Consider the following 16,995-nt stretch of genomic DNA (forward strand, 5'->3'; position numbering starts at 1 on the left):
GGCATGGTTATGGGTGGTTGGCACGCCTGGCACCTCAGGGGTAAGGTGGTCCCGGGCTAGGATGGCAGCTGGCAGCGCTAGTGGCGTTGTGCAGTTATTGTTTTGTTGCGGTTGTTTGTTATACAAATGTTTAAGTTATCATATGTTCATGATATGTTTATTATATCTTCATATTATGTTTGATATGTTTATATATGTTTATGTTATGCTATTTGTTTATCGTATGTTTTAAATTAAACTTCAGTTGTTAATAAATGTTCTGCGGCCCTTTTCATCCAAAATCTGGTGTCAGTGTATTTCTTCTGGGATTGGAGGGAGAGAAGGGATGGTGTTAGATTGGCAAGGGGTGGAGCAAGTCCCAACGATGCGTCTGTCAAATAAATTCCGCTTTTGTGTCTAATTCTTTACTATTGCAACATCTATAAAAAAAGATAAAGAAAGTAACTTTCTTTTATAATATATTTTATATCCTTTTCATAACAAAGCAGAAAAAGATACATTAATCTCCCACGGCAGCACAGCGGAACCTAGGGTTAATACCATCTTCCTTCTAGGAGGCAGGATGGGCAAAGTTTGCTGCAGATGTAGGTACTAATGCTGTTCTTTCACTTCTGTCTAATTGCACCCAGCCCCACATTGTGTGCCCTGTCTTATCTCCTGAATTGCACACAGTGCACCTATTGATGCAGGGGAACCCTGAAGCTACTGCTACTTTGAAGGTGTTAGATTCCCACAGCTGCCTGCATTAACTGAGGCAGTGAACTTGCACCTCAAAAATCTGGCGCAGATGTTATTTTGACGATAACCTCCAGAAACAACATATTTTCAGTGCAATTGCAATTTGTAACAAAGTAGAAGTGCAAATGCATGCATCTTGATGGGCAGGCTGCAATTGCATCAGGCACATCACCACCTTGTGGCTGCAACTGCAATGGAATTGTAGAAGAAAAATAAAGAACACAACCATTCCTGTGTTATAACCTTATCACAAAAAAGAGGGTTTGTTTTATTCACTGTTAAATCCCTTTTTCATAATCCCGTCACTGCAGCATAGGTTACCCACTGCAGCATAGGTTACCATCTTCTGTCTAGGAGGCAGGGTGAACTTGAAGTGTAAGTAGTGTAAGTGTAACCCCTCCCCTGACAGTTCTCACTAGCACAGCATTTCAGAGAGGCACGTAGATGATATAGAACAAGAGGGTGAGAACTCCCTGTGCTGTGGTTATTGGACTACGAGAAAGGGATTTAATGGTGAGTAAACCAAATCCTCTTTTTTCATTACGTCCCTAGGCAGCACAGGGTATCCTAGGGTTAGTCCCATAGCTGGTAAAGGGGGAGGGGGTGGGAGTGAAGAGAGAGGATAATGATTGAAAGAAGTAGTGTAACTTAGTAGGGTCTACTAGCGCTAACATGGCAAAGAGACCCTTAACTACTGAACAACCGCTTGGAGAACTTTTCGTCCAAAGGCTGCATCAGCTAATGCGAAAACACTGAACTGGTAGAATTTTGTAAAGGTGTGTAATGAGGACAAAGTGGCTGCTTTGCATATCTGTTCTGCTGAGGTATGGTTATGACATGCCCATGAAGAGCTGAGCGTCCTTGTGGAGTGTGTGGACACCCTGGAGGGTACCTCTAGGTTATTGTGTTGGTAGGCAAACACAATCAAGTCTTTTAACCATCTGGCAATAGGGGCCTTCGTGGCCTGTTTGCCTTTTCCTGGGTTTCCGTAAAGGACAAAGAGAGGGTCTGACCTTCGGGTGTCTGCAGTTCTGTGAATGTAGAATTTAATGGCTCTGACCTCATCCAGGTTGTGTAAGAGCCATTCTTTTGTGTTGAATGGTCTGGGACATAGAGAATGGAGAGTAATGTCTTAGTCAAGATGGAATTTGGAAGACACCTTGGGATTAGTTTCCTATTTTTCCTTGTACAATTGGTTGAAGGGGTATAAGGTGTCCAAATGCTTTTCTTTTATACAGTGAGGAATATAAGTATTTGAACACCCTGCAATTTTACAAGTTCTTCCACTTAGAAATCATGGAGGGGTCTGAAATACACATTGTAGGTGCATTCCCACTGTGAGAATGCAAAAATGAACCTTCACCTGCACTCCCTCCGCTCTCCAAAATCCACTCACCACTCGGTGCACAGTGCTTAGAGGGATCGGCACCCTCCCCACAACTTCCAAATAGATAGCAATGGCACTCAGGAGCTTAATACGGGACTCAGCCCTTCAAAAGTTTTATTGCGGAAAATGCATTTTCCGCAATTAAACTTTTGAAGGGCTGAGTCCCGTATTAAGCTCCTGAGTGCCATTGATATCTATTCCCACTGTGAGACACAGCATTTAAAAAAAAAATTCAGGAAATCACATTGTATGATTTTTAAAGAATGTATTTGTATAGCACTGTTGCACATAAATATTTGAACACCTGATCATCAAGAATTCTCACTCTCAAAGACCTGTTACTCTGCCTTTAAATAGTCCACCTCTACTCCACTCATTAATCTAAATTAGTAGCACCTGTCTGAGCTCTTTAAAGACACCTGTCCACCCCACAGTCAGTCAGACTCCTATTACTACCATGGGCAAGACCAAAGAGCTGTCAAAAGACACCAGAGACAAAATTGTGGACCTCTACAAGGCTGGAAAGGGCTTCGGGGCAATTGCCAAGCAGCTTGGTGAAAACTGTTGGAGCAATTGTTAGAAAATGTAAGTGGCTAAAGACGACTGTCAGTCTCCCTAGGACTGGGGCTCCATGCAAGATCTCGTGGGGTATCACTGATGATAAGAAAGGTGAGGAATCAGACCAGAACTACAAGGGAGGAGCTGGTCAATGACATGAAGAGAGCTGGGACCAGTTTAAAAGGTCACTGTCGGTAGAACAATACGCCATCATGGTTTCAAATCATGCATTGCACGGAAGGTTCCCCTGCTCAAGTCATCACATGTCCAGGCCCATCTGAAGTTTGCCAATGACCATCTGGATGGTCCAGGGGAGGCATGGGAGAAAGTCATGTGGTCAGATGAGACCAAAGTAGAAATTCACTCGCCGTGTTTGGAGGAAAAATAAGGATGAGTTGCATCCCAAGAACACCATGCCTACTGTGAAGTATGGGGGTGGTAACATCATGCTTTGGGGGTGCTTTTCTGCGAAGGGGACAGGATGACTGCACTGTATTAAGGAGAGGATGAATGGGGCCATGTATTGTGAGATTTTGAGCAACAACCGCCTTCCCTCAGTCAGAGCATTGAAGGGATCGTGGCTGGATCTTCCAACATGACAATGACCCGAAGCACACAGCCAGGATAACCAAGGAGTGGCTCCGTAAGAGGCATATCAAGGTTCTCCAGACCTAAATCCAATAGAAAATCTTTGGAGGGAGCTGAAACCCTGAAGCTGTATAGGAAACAGCTAGCAACTGAACTATACATATATTGCTTTGTAGAACTTAATATTTGCAGGTCCTGCCAAAATAATTTGATTGTGTAATGCATTTTGTGACAGGGATCTATGACTTTAATCAGTTTTCCACAGGGCTTTATTGCCACTAATTTCCAGGGATAGATCCCAAGTCTCCCCTATGTGGGAGATTTGCAGGGTTTGGATAAGTTATGTGCCTCCATCCAGGGCTAAACCGCGTACTAGTGGGCAACAACTCCATGGGAACTGCAACAGCAGTGATTACTATACGAAATGTAGTGGACAATAAACCACACAATATGTAGATATGAATCAAATTGTAGTGTGTCAGCAAGATAATATAGATGCAAGGAAATGAGAACACCAAAATAACAGTTTCAACACAACATCCCCTTTGCATAAAAATGGGCAATGTCAAGAACATTGAGTGTACACACTATGGGGCACATTTACTAACCCACGAATCCGAATTGGAAAAATTCCGTTTGGAAAACGAACATTTTGCGACTTTTTCGTATTCTTTGCGATTTTTTCGTAGCCGTTACGACTTTTCGTAAATTGTTGCAACTTTTTCGTAACCATTACGACTTGCGCGAAAAGTTGCGACTTTTTCATGCCCGTTACAATTTGCTCGTATCTTGTCGCGACTTTTTCGTATTGAGTGCTCGTAAGCGGCGGGCGAAACTTTCAGACATAGCATGATTTTGGAAGCCTCCCATAGGACTCAATGGCACTCTGCAGCTCCAACCTGGCCCAAGAAAAGTCACCATACTGAAGCTTGAATGAATCCGAAACTTTCGTACTCGGCGCGAAAGCTGCGAAAAAGTTGCAAGTCGTAGCGCTACGAAAAAGTCGCGAAATTTTGCGACACATTCGAAATGGCTACGAAAAAATCGCGACAATTTTCCGAAAAAACGCAAAATACCGATCATTACGAAAAAACGCATTCGGACGCATTCGGCCAGTTCGTGCATTAGTAAATGTGCCCCTATGGGTCTGTGCAGATAAACTACTTGTATGAAGGTAGTGCAACCAGAGTTATGGGTTGCAACACCAGATTGTATCACTTTGGGGAGGGTAAATGCAAGATCTCACCAACTCCCAGTGACAGCGAGAGGAGAAAATCCTGTGAAACAGAGCAAATGCTGGGAAGCAGTCAGGCAGCTTTAATCCACATTGAGCTTGAGATGATAGGGTAGAGAAAAGCTTCCCGGTATCCTGAGGGGATCTACAGCAGGTGTCACAGAGACTGCTGGGTAATCCCAAATCCAGATCCAGTGTACATGCTGGCAACTACCCTAGCAGTAGCTCAGGCCAGCTGCACTAGTCCCATTCACTATGATGGCTGAATGGGAAGGGTTAACTAACTTCCTGTGTTCTGACTATGGGGTTCCCTATATGGTAAAGGTCCTACCAGTGCAATCCCTAGCTCCCTACTTGTACAAATCAGAAGAGGAAAACCCCAGGTTCCAAACATTCCAGATAACAGATTCAATACCTAGGCACATAAAAATGACAAGCACAAGGCTACAGGAATATCATCCATAGACTTGTGTTTGCATTCCTCGCCCCTCTGTTGTACCTAGTAACCTGTTTTGTCTATGGGAATGATCTTATGATCCTTTTCATGCAGAATTACAATGGGAACATGATAGTAATCCTGCAGAACAAAATTCAATCTGTCACAGTCTTGCTATGAAATGGCAAAGAAATTGCATCCAAACAGATGTCCTCTCAGTCAGTCAGTGGCATGTTAGAAATTATATAGCACTATTTAGCTTTATATAACAGTTTACTATATTTAACAGTATAACCTTAAGGTTTAAATATAACACTGGATGAATGGGAAGTGCCAGAAGGAAACTAAATGAGAAGCTGTAATCTGCATCTTAACATCTCAATATATTGAGGTTAATATGCCAGTTGATAGGAGAAACCCTTTCTGGAATATTCTAGCTTTCTGGAATATTCTATGATGTCAGTGGCATCATACTTTTTTGTATCTTTTATCTATGCTAAGTAGGCCATTTACTACCTTGGATTCTTTTTTCCTATTCAGATTTGTAGTGCTAAAAGTCACAAAAAAGTCTCAACTTTTTGAGATTTACTATGAGACAAAACAGCTAAAAATCCAAATTCAATATTTTGCCAGCTAAAACTTGACAAGATGAAGGCAAGTCAATGCCAGATGTCCCTTCCCTTCAGATTCTGAGTTTTGTGACTTTTTGCATCTTTTTCCTGCGTGGACTTTTTCAATTTAGACTTTTAAGTAAATGTCAGACATTTGTGGAAATGAGTTTATTCAAATTTTTAAAAAATAAAAAAATGAGAAATATGAGAGTTTTAGTAAATGTGCTCCTAAGTGTCTTTCCATGAGTGTTAATGGGTCCTAACTGTAACTGTGCACTGCTAGCTAGACTTTGTAATTGTTGCTTGCCAAGACTTACTGTAATTGGGTTTTATTAATTTAATCTAAATCTTAGAATATTTGCTATGTATCATGCTATTCTGTATTTGGCAAGAACTTTTAGGAATGCCCTTAGTAACTGATTGATGAGTGGTAGGTACAGCATGTTTACCATGGCTGCTTTAAAATACTTGTCTGATGATTGTCAGCTGGACTAACACTACTATCTAAGCCTTATTTCCAGTAACATATTCTCTGAACACTTGTATTCTATTAATCGTACACTTGTAGCTTGGGAATTCCTCTCTTGGCCATTGAAGATTAACTTGTAATGCTATACAGGGCAAAGCTTACCCTTGACAATTACAATAATGATTGAAGGGATCATGTTTTATTTGTGCAGCAAAAGAATTATTTGATGACCTTGCAAAGTCTGAGGTGTGGTGCACTCAAAGTCTTTTTTTTTTCCCTTTAAACTTCTGCAAAAATGTGTAGCATAATTAATGCCATATTGTGCTCTGTACCTTTCCATCCCACTAAGAAGAACATGAAAATATACATTTTGGCATATAAGTAAAAAAGCAGAAATGATTTATTCAGGCAGTGTTGTGCAGTCAAAAATATGAAAAAAATCAACCTACTGTCTTAAAACAGAATGGATAAGGGCATTTTTGTGTGTTGTTTTTTTCAGCATTAAAGTAAAATCCATCTAAAGGTTTACAGTATGATGCAAGCGAAGTCCAAATTCTTGTTGCTTGCTTACTAATATATTATGCAATATGCTTGTCCTTTTATCTATGTACAGAGTCATCAGAGTCCAGCCGGAGAGTGTTAAAAAAATTACGGCCCTATGGATGTAGCAAATCTTGTCATGCATTAAAAATCCTTGAACCTAACAGCAATGTCCATGGGTTGAACATGTATCCAACCAAAATACATCTGAGATGTCAGCAAAAAAATGCACTAAATGATTTACAGTACTTTTTTATGGGCTTATGAGGAAGCATTGATAATGGAGCTTGCTTCTAAAAGGAGCCTTTGAAATCAGCTCTGATATCCAGGCTAAACTTCAGTCTGTAGTATTCACAGGCAATTGACTTAGTTGATTCTTTCTTATAAGGCTACAGTCAAAGGCGATACTTTTACAGCACAAAAAAACCCCATTAACAATTATTACTTACAATGTCTATGTAACCCATCTCTAGCAATTGTATTTATTTTTTAATTGGCATATTTTCTTTCTAGTTAAGGGACTTCAGCCTCTCCAGTTACTTGCCTGGGCCTCAGCACCCATGACGCATTGGGACATATGCAAAGCTGTAGCCTCATCTCTGCATACTGATTATCCATTAAAATGCCAAGTTAATCTGTTTCTACGTAGATGGTTGAAAGCAGTATTTTCAGGCAAATGCATGTTGTGCAAACCTGCGTTCAGTGGTTCGGTGTGGTTCATTGCGGTTCAATGGCCCTACCTCTGTATAAAAGAGCAATATCCACATTAATTAATGCAATGTTTTTCTACTTGAAATGAGGAATAATACCTGTGTGCCTGAATGACTGCATCTCCTCATTTATACCTTTTACCTGAAATGCTTTCAATTCAACTGCCAATAGCGTAAACATGTTTTCAAAAACCATGCTCCGTACTTTCGATTTCTTTTTTTTATTTTTAATTTTTATCAGCATTACCTGAACAAAGTTACTACTGTTCACTCAAACCTCATGTGCTCTGTAACGAAACTGAAGCATGCATTGGAGACCTTTAGAAAAACAAGCTGTTTCTGAACCAAAGCCACTATCAATAATGTGATGAATAATTTACTCTTCCTTGCAAATCGTGTTGTTCGTTTATAATCTCAGGAATGCATTAAGGGAAAAGCAGGAAAAGCTACAATTTTCTCAAAAGGAAATAGGTTTTAGCAGTTGCCCATAATGTTCCATGTCCCAAATTTACCAACAAAACCAGGGTGTTTATACTTTAATAGCTGTGTGTTTGCAAATTCCGTGCTATAGTCCAGCTGCAAGTGATGCATTTCATCCATATTCATAGACTGTACAGGCTTACTATTCACAGCTATTACCGCTGTATAAATGTTGGTGGGTTTGATGGAATTCTTTTGAGTGGTTTACCGTAATCTTTAACCTGAGGGGCTTGCTCCAAATAAAAGTTTACATTCCTAAATCGGCTAACTTCAAATGTAAAGGAATGAAGTAGGCGTGCCCTTTAAATAACCATCTGCATTTACATGTTCCAGTAAAATAGGTACACTAAGTTGCTTTAAAGGAATGTTCAGCACTATTTCCTATAATAAAATATTCAACTTTCATTTGCAGCCAAAATAAACTTTGCATTAACTCTTCCAGGGCCAGTGTACATTGTTGTATTATATAACATATCATTAAGGACTTTTCTGTTTCAGAGGAATTTGTTTACCATAGCAAGTCATTAAGCTATCATTAAGTTATCCTGTTTTTACAAAGACTGGATTATGAATAGTGCCTGCTGCATGCAGAATAGAATGGTAGAACGGTACCCAGATTCTGCAGCTTTAGGTGCACTACACCTCTCAGATTGGCTGAATATCTTAGTTTAAATACAACTAAGGAACCCAAGCCTGCCCATAAACAAAAATGTAGGTGTAGACTGTGGGTTTGTAGCTGCCAGTTGTCAAATTTAGCTCCAGGCATCACCTTAAAGAGATACTAACACCAGAAATTAATACTTTTTGCATGCTATTTTAAATTTTGGCTTAAAAGTATTTGCCTGATGCTTTTATATTATCTATCTGAACCCCCGTGTTCCGTTATTATGGGGCTGCCATATTTGTGCAGTAAGAGTCCTTTAGCATTAGAAGCTATAACTGACAGGCTGAAAAGGGAAAGTCAGGTTGGCAAAACTTCAAGTAACAGTTACTTACAAAAGGAGCGCTGTCAGCGAAAAAACAGTCTACATGACCTATAGGTAATTTTTAATGTACATTCATATATGTAAAGTAGTTTTTAGTGTCAGTATCACTTTAAGGTAATGGTGAAGGTTTTACTTGGATTAGGAAGCAGATTTTAATATAGACATGATGAACAGAAAAAATGCTAATGGCATAATTTTAATGACTGTTGTTGATATTTACATCTTACAATGTAAGCGGCGTCAGGCAGATGCCTACTTTTTCCAGCATCCTTTTACAGTTAAGGGCTCATTCTCATGCACTATGCGGTGTGCAAAGGGCACTTTGCCCACTGCATGGAGCATTGTGCAAATAGCTGCAGGCTCCATTTCAGAGTGCAGAGACCTGTGGACTATGTATTAGGCAGCTCTCCATTCAAATAATGTGAGCTGCGGGAGGCACATAGGAACCCCTCCCACCTCATACACAAGGTACAGAGTGGCAGGAGGAACTGGCCACATTGGGGCCCTGTTATTACTGCCTGCTATTAGGTAGGAGGTGTAAGGAAAGAGCCGGGGTGCACCTCCATCGTTCCACTAATGGCCCATTAAGTTAGACTCTTGATCTGTCCGATACAAATTGACAGCCAGCTCACCTTGACCTATCTAGGCCCCACCACAAGCTGCCTAGTCACAGCCCCTTCACAGAACAGCCAGTATTATGTATAGGAAAATTTATATGTTATTTATTCGTGGCGTATTAAGTAAAACTAAGCATATTTATGATTTATATCCCATATTTCTATTTGGGAATGAAAATTCCAGCCGTCACAAAAACTTTTAAATACCTGCTCATTTCCCAACTGATCCTTTCAAAATGCATGTTTGTTTCTGATAGGACCCTCAATTAAGGTTAAAACCTATACTCCAATACTACTATGGTTAAAATGAGATGAAATGCACCTGTAACAAAAACAGATCTACCAGAAAAAGCAATTTTGCAGTTCTAAAAAAACTTTTGAAAAATGATTTTTTGCATTTAAACTAATTGTTTACCAATAATCAGTTTTAAAAACATTACTACACACAGCATAAAAACAGGAGGAGTTGGGGAAGGTGGCTTCATACTGTGCTGCATATAATTTATGCTATGCAAGTTAGTGAGGAAGGAACAAGGGGCATGTGCAGAAACATTTTAAACTGCCTTACTCTGCTTTACTCTCTGCCTAACTTTCTGCTGTCCTACTCTGAATCAGTAATAATACAAAATATCAGAGTGCACACCTTACCAGAACCTCAATCAAGAGAGAGGTGCAGTACACTGGAGAAAACCCATTCAGCAACTCCAGAAATAATCATAGAAGCAAAAAAGTGTATGCACACTGCAAATTCTGTCTCTTGTAATGAACATTTTTGCATTTCTAAATTAAGTTGCAAAATGCTTATTTTGAAAAGTAATGGAAGGACTTTATAGAAAGTGAACCTTCCCTTTAATTTGTTTAGCATATCTACAGTAAGGTCTTGAAACATACCTTCTTTATGATGTACGGTTTTTAGCATGAGAAAGAAAAAGTAACACAACAGGCTTGTGTCAAAATTCAGGAAAGCACTGTATTTAATTTCAACCACAGGCATGTTGTTGAATTAAAAAAGGAGCTGTGAGGAAATCCATAATGATTGCCAGCTGACAGCAATTTCCCATTTTTTATTTGATGAATAAAAAATTCCCAAACTTAATTTCCCATTAAAGAATGTGCTTTAGAATTTGGGCCCTCGCTGCATTTTTAATCTGTAACTAAAAACTGCAAAATATACTTACATGTTTTATAGAGACCTCACCAAATCCATCTCTTCAGGGAGGTGGCAATCTACTTACACTGGCCAGATGTGGCCTAATGCAGTTATTTTGTTGTTAAGAAGAATTTTTGGATGTGTTATGCAGAAACGTAACATTGCAAGAATAAGATCCACTGGCATAAATACTTGCCAGCCCTGACTTCAGTAAACTGAGACTGTGTTTTTGCCATCCCCATAATGTTTAATTATGAAAAGTAATTAGGAGTCATGTGTGTAGCTGGTGCTGACATCCTATACACAAACAATAAACATAAATTGTATTTGTTTTGTAAGATCATTATTATTATATCATGAGACATGTTCTCTCGTGTGCTCATGTTGCACATAATACATCGCAGTGTCATTTTTGAAAGTTCCATTCTACTGTATGTGCTATCATCATAAATCATAACACTATTGGCAGATTTCTTACAATTCAAAATAGGGATTTGTGACATTAATGATGTGACACATTTATTATAGCATGTATGCTTTGACCAATTTGCCACTTTGCTAGAAATAATTTGTCTGTAAGACATGAATGTGTTTACCTGGATGGTAAGTCTTCAAGATAAATGAAGTGTATGAGTTAAATCCAGTGAAAAATAGTCAAATGTATCTAATCTATATAGTTTATCTATGACACCATTTATTCAAAGGCATGTTAAGTTTTCTAGTTTGTTGATCCCATTGCAGTCCCAGTGCATTTGCAATGGTACATGGCTACATTTATTAGCTAGAGAAGACTGTAAATGGTTTTATGTGTAACAGATCTTGCCAGACTAATTTAGTCGCCTTTTATGAGGAGGTGAGTAGGAACCTCGATGCTGGAATGGCAGTTGATGTCATCTACTTGGACTTTGCTAAAGCGTTTGATACAGTACCTCACAGAAGGTTAATAATCAAATTAAGGAATATTGGCCTAGAACATAATATTTGTAATTGGATAGAGAACTGGCTGAAGGATAGATTACAAAGAGTGGTGGTAAATGGAACATTTTCTAATTGGACCAGTGTGGTTAGTGGAGTACCGCAGGGGTCAGTCCTTGGTCCTTTGCTTTTTAACTTGTTTATTAATGACCTGGAGGTGGGCATAGAAAGTAATGTTTCTATTTTTGCTGATGATACTTAATTGTGCAAAACTATAAGTTCCATGCAGGATGCTGCCGCTTTGCAGAGCGATTTGACAAAATTGGAAAACTGGGCAGCAAACTGGAAAATGAGGTTCAATGTTGATAAGTGCAAAGTTATGCATTTTGGTAGAAATAATATAAACGCGAACTATCTACTGAATGGTAGTGTGTTGGGGGTTTCCTTAATGGAGAAGGATCTAGGGGTTTTTGTAGATAACAAGTTGTCTAATTCCAGGCAGTGTCATTCTGTGGCTACTAAAGCAAATAAAGTGCTGTCTTGTATAAAAAAGGGCATTGACTCAAGGGATGAGAACATAATTTTGCCTCTTTATAGGTCCCTGGTAAGGCCTCACCTTGAGTATGCCGTGCAGTTTTGGGCTCCAGTCCTTAAGAAGGATATTAATGAGCTGGAGAGAGTGCAGAGACGTGCAACTAAACTGGTTAAGGGGATGGAATATTTAAAGTACGAGGTTAGACTGTCGAGGTTGGGGTTGTTTTCTCTGGAAAAGAGGCGCTTGCGAGGGGACATGATCACTCTGTACAAGTACATTAGAGGGGATTATAGGCAGATGGGGGATGTTCTTTTTTCCCATAAAAACAATCAACGCACCAGAGGTCACCCCTTTAGATTAGAGGAACGGAGCTTCCATTTGAAGCAGCGTAGGGGGTTTTTCACGGTGAGGGCAGTGAGGATATGGAATGCCCTTCCTAGAGATGTGGTAATGGCAGATTCGGTTAATGCCTTTAAGAGGGGCCTGGATGAGTTCTTGAACAATCAGAATATCCAAAGCTATTGTGATACTAATATCTACAGTTAGTAGTAGTGGTTGTATATATAGTTTATGTATGTGAGTGTATAGATTGGTAGGTGTGGGTTGTGTGTGCTGGGTTTACTTGGATGGGTTGAACTTGATGGACTCTGGTCTTTTTTCAACCCTATGTAACTATGTAACTATGTAATGGAAGCAGTACAATTTAAACACTAAAAAGGTTTAGGAAAGTGAAGACTCTGCTGAACCTAAATAGATTTGCACTTCGTTGAAGAGTTACAATTGATATATTTTACTATGTTTGCAGAAGCAAGCATGCACAGATGTAAACAATGGATTTTCTACACAGTGCACAATAGAAATACACACACATCTCCAGTCACACATTCCTGACTTTCACAAATGGAGCAGCCTCAAATGAATCATTTTCCACGCAGCACCCCACCCTTTTCCCATAGAGGTTAATAAAGTGATGCAGTACTGTCTGGCTTTGTGTTAATATTTGTGTTTTTTTAAAGAGATTTACTTATCATATTAAATAGTAAGAAATCATTTGTGGCCTGCATGATGCTGTAAGAAAAATAATCAGTACCGCACAAGTGAGGGATGAGGAAAAAGGTGTAATCTCTTTGTTATAGAATAAGTCTTCAGCTTCCAGTCTTATATGACCTTGGCAAATATTATTTGAAATGTAACTTTAAATGCAATGCGGTGCCTGCTGTGTGGTTCAGAGACAAATTAACAGAGCAACTATGTTTGCACTGTCGCAAGACTTTTAAATTGATTGGTAATTAGGGTTGACACATGGCTGTTTTTTTCCGGCCTGGTCAGTAAAAATTATCCTTCATGCCAATGTTATTAATAGGGAAAAAAGTTACAAATATAGGCACGCTGGTATTTTAAGATGTGGCAACCATAATTGTGATTCAGGGAATAACTTGCAGTGCTGGAATGGCCTGCCATAGTATTGGGATGTTTCACAGTTGGCCCTGGCCTGAGTGGGCCCTTTGACCTTTCTGGAGCACAAAGCAGTAAGAAAGATAGGAACGAGTTAAAACATAAGTCTTACATATGGTCAGGGAAAATAGCCACATTTATTGCCAGACGCAGGAGAATTCAGGATGACATGAAATTATATGGAGCTGCTTTCTGTCTGTATCCACTGCATTGAGGTGAGGTCACACAAAGCTTCCATGCTTTTCAGGCCGACCTCTGGTCCATTCCACGCCCACACTCAGGCAGATACCGAAGTCTTTAAGGCAGGTACTCAGAGGAGCATAGGGAAGCAGATCCATTTCTCTCAGCCTGGCCAACAAACGCGGGGCTGAGAAAAGCAGATATGTGTGACCTCTCCTTAAGGGCATGTACTCACAGACATTAACCCTAGCATTTCCTTGCGGTGGAATGCACCTCTGTTTCACTGCCGAGAAGCATAGGACAAAATGCAAATGCAATTGCTACACAATTATAGACACGTGAGTAGAGAGGGGAGATGTGAGGAGTGCAGTGCCATCTAGGATTTAGGAAATTGAAAGTAATTGCTATGCCTGAGGCATAGAGGCAGATATATGATTGACAGCTGAGATTTTTCAGGTATGGTTTTATCACAGGTATGGTTGTTTTAGAAAGTTAGATTTAGACAATGAATCTAAACTGTGCTTTCTCGACAATATCAAGTTCTGTAGTGGGCCCTTGGTGCTCCAGTCTGAAACTATGCAGGCTTGTTCTGCAGAATTGCTTATGCCTCAGATCTTCCTATAATAGACACATCTCCCAAGACTCGCTGTTAATTTTATTGCTGTGGACTAAATCTCTCGCTCTTTTTGTGACTATTTTAGTTGTGTATGATTGATTTTACGACTGTAAAATGCACATACACTGGCCATCTTTTTTAAACCTGGTCATCATATATAAACCCCTTGTGCTCTTTTACTCTTTATGATACTCCGACCACTTAGACAAGTCAGCTAAAAGTCAAGTCAGCTAAAAGAATACTTAAGAATAAGAATTGTGACCCACCATAAACAAAGCATCCCAATTTCAAAGACAGCAAAGAGGGATAATGCAGTATAACGGTTATATGGCAAATAGGTATAATTTGAAATAAGTCAATTTTTGTGTTGTATATAAAAAACTGAAGTGTGTGTACTCTGAATAATAATGTGTGGAAATGATCATTTTTGCTAAATACAGTAAATATATGGGACCTGTTATCAAGAATGTTAGGGACCCGGGTTTTCCGGATAAGGGGTCTTTCCGTAATTGGATCTCCATAACTTAAAGTCTGCTAAAAATAATTTAAATATTGAATAAACCCAATAGGCTTGTTTTGCCTCCAATAAGGATTAATTATATCTTAGTTGGGATCAAGTTACAAGGTAATGTTTTATTATCACAGAGAAAAAGGAAATCTTTTTTAAAAATTAGAATTATTTGCTTATAATGTCTATGGGAGATGGCCTTTCCATAATTCGGAACTTTCTGGATAAAGCGTTTTCAGATAAGGGATCCCATACCTGTATACAGTACATATTACTCTGTTACTACACTACTACTCTACTACCCATCTATCCTTTTTTGTCTGGGGTTAATATGCTCATTATCCATTTTTGCAGTGATCTTACAGGCATATCTGGGTATTTATGGCTAAAGGGAGTTTCACAGGGCCTAAATGATGTTAGCACTACCACATATTTTATTGAGGCAGCCCTGTGCATCTATGTAACGGGAGAGGGGGCAACTAAAGCTGTGAGAGGTTGTGGTGGCTGGTGTGCTTATGTGTTTGCTGGGAGTCTCTGTGGTAAAGTTCTCTGGTGAGGCACAGATACTCCTGTCTGACTTTGATAACTTGCATATGGTATAGGGTGTATGGTTAAGGTTGTTATTAGTGCACTGAACCTTCCTTAAGTACCGTCTTTATGGATGATTAGCGGCCGGCTAAATAAACTCTGATTAATGTCATTAGACCTTTGGTTTAAGAGGAGCAAGCAGCAAAGAAAATGTTTGGAAATACTTTGTGTATAATTTTATTTGCTGATGTCATATTTAGTCTGATTTCTTGATAGCATACAATATGGGCTGCTGGTTTACTGGCTGCACTCAGACTGTATAAATTAGCAGTTAGACATTCAAATATAAAAGGTTTATTTACAAATGCAGAGCAGCGTGCAAAATTCAGACACTATTCGCCATGTTATATATTCACTTTTGAAGTGTTATTTAACACTGCATGCTGGAAGTGACACCATTCAAAGACAAATGCAAACATTTCAGGGTAATTGTAACTGTACACTCAGGGGTATATTTATCATGCTGTGTAAAAAGTGGAGTAAAACACTACTGGTGATGTTGCTCATAGCAGCCAATCAGATGTTTTGTTTTGCTTTTCTAACTGTTGAAATCTAATTGCTGATTGGTTGCCCTTGGCAACATCACTGGTAATGCTTCACTCCACTTTTTACACAGCATGATAAATATACCCCTAAGGGGCATATTTATTACAGTGTGTAAGCCACATCACTGGTGATGTTGCCAATAGCAACCAATTAGCAATAAGATTTAAACAGTCACCTACAAATTAGAAAACAAGGCAGAGATCTGAATGGTTACTATGGACAACCACTGATGTTAGCTTACACACTACAATAAATATGCCCCTAAGCTGCATACCCCCATAAATACTCTGAAATGGTAGCATTTGTCTTTGAATGGTGTCACTTCCGGTATGCAGTGTTAATAATGTCTGATTCACTTTACTTATTTGTACCCTTTTAAATAGCATCAATGTGCGCATAATATTGTGTCCATTGTTCACTTGCACTTGTTCTTGCTTTCATAAATATCTGTATAACCATTTTAGTAAATTCTAGAACATTCTAATTCTTATGAGATAAGATCTTTGAACTCATGCTTTGAGCTAATATAGAATGAGAATGTATGGTATAACCTTTTCCAGGATATAACTAAATATCTAGATAACTATATCTAAACCAGAACAGTACAAAATATTGATTTACAAAGAATGTTTACATACTGTAATCTTTATGGCATATAATCATCTTCTCTTGACCTTTAAAGGGTTGGGTTGTCATAGGCCTTTGATGAAAAGTAAAGTAAATCTGGGTATTCCTCCTACCTTGTGAGTATTTGACGCTTCGACGCGTAGGTCTCGGGTTCTTATAATGAATAGAATCACCTCATGTATCATTACTCTAAATATAAGCACACCTCAAGGATGCTACCTAAGCCTCATACTAGATGACAATGACTACTTGTTCAGACAAATGATAGAAAATAATATTATGGTAAGGATAATGACCTTATGTTAAAGGGGTTGTTTACCATTAAGTTAACTTTTAGTATGCTATAAGATGTCTCATTCCTTCTCATAGTTTTTTTAATTATTCACCTTTTTCTTCTCTTTACAGCTGGGGGTCACTGACCCAAGCAGCCAAAAGACTATTGCTCAGTGAGGATACAATTTGACTGCTGTTGTTACTTTTTATTCCGTAACTTCCTGTTTAGGTCCTCTCATATTCATCTT

The sequence above is a fragment of the Xenopus tropicalis genome, chromosome 5, assembly GCF_000004195.4.
Source record: "Xenopus tropicalis strain Nigerian chromosome 5, UCB_Xtro_10.0, whole genome shotgun sequence".
Classification (NCBI taxonomy): Eukaryota; Metazoa; Chordata; class Amphibia; order Anura; family Pipidae; genus Xenopus; species Xenopus tropicalis.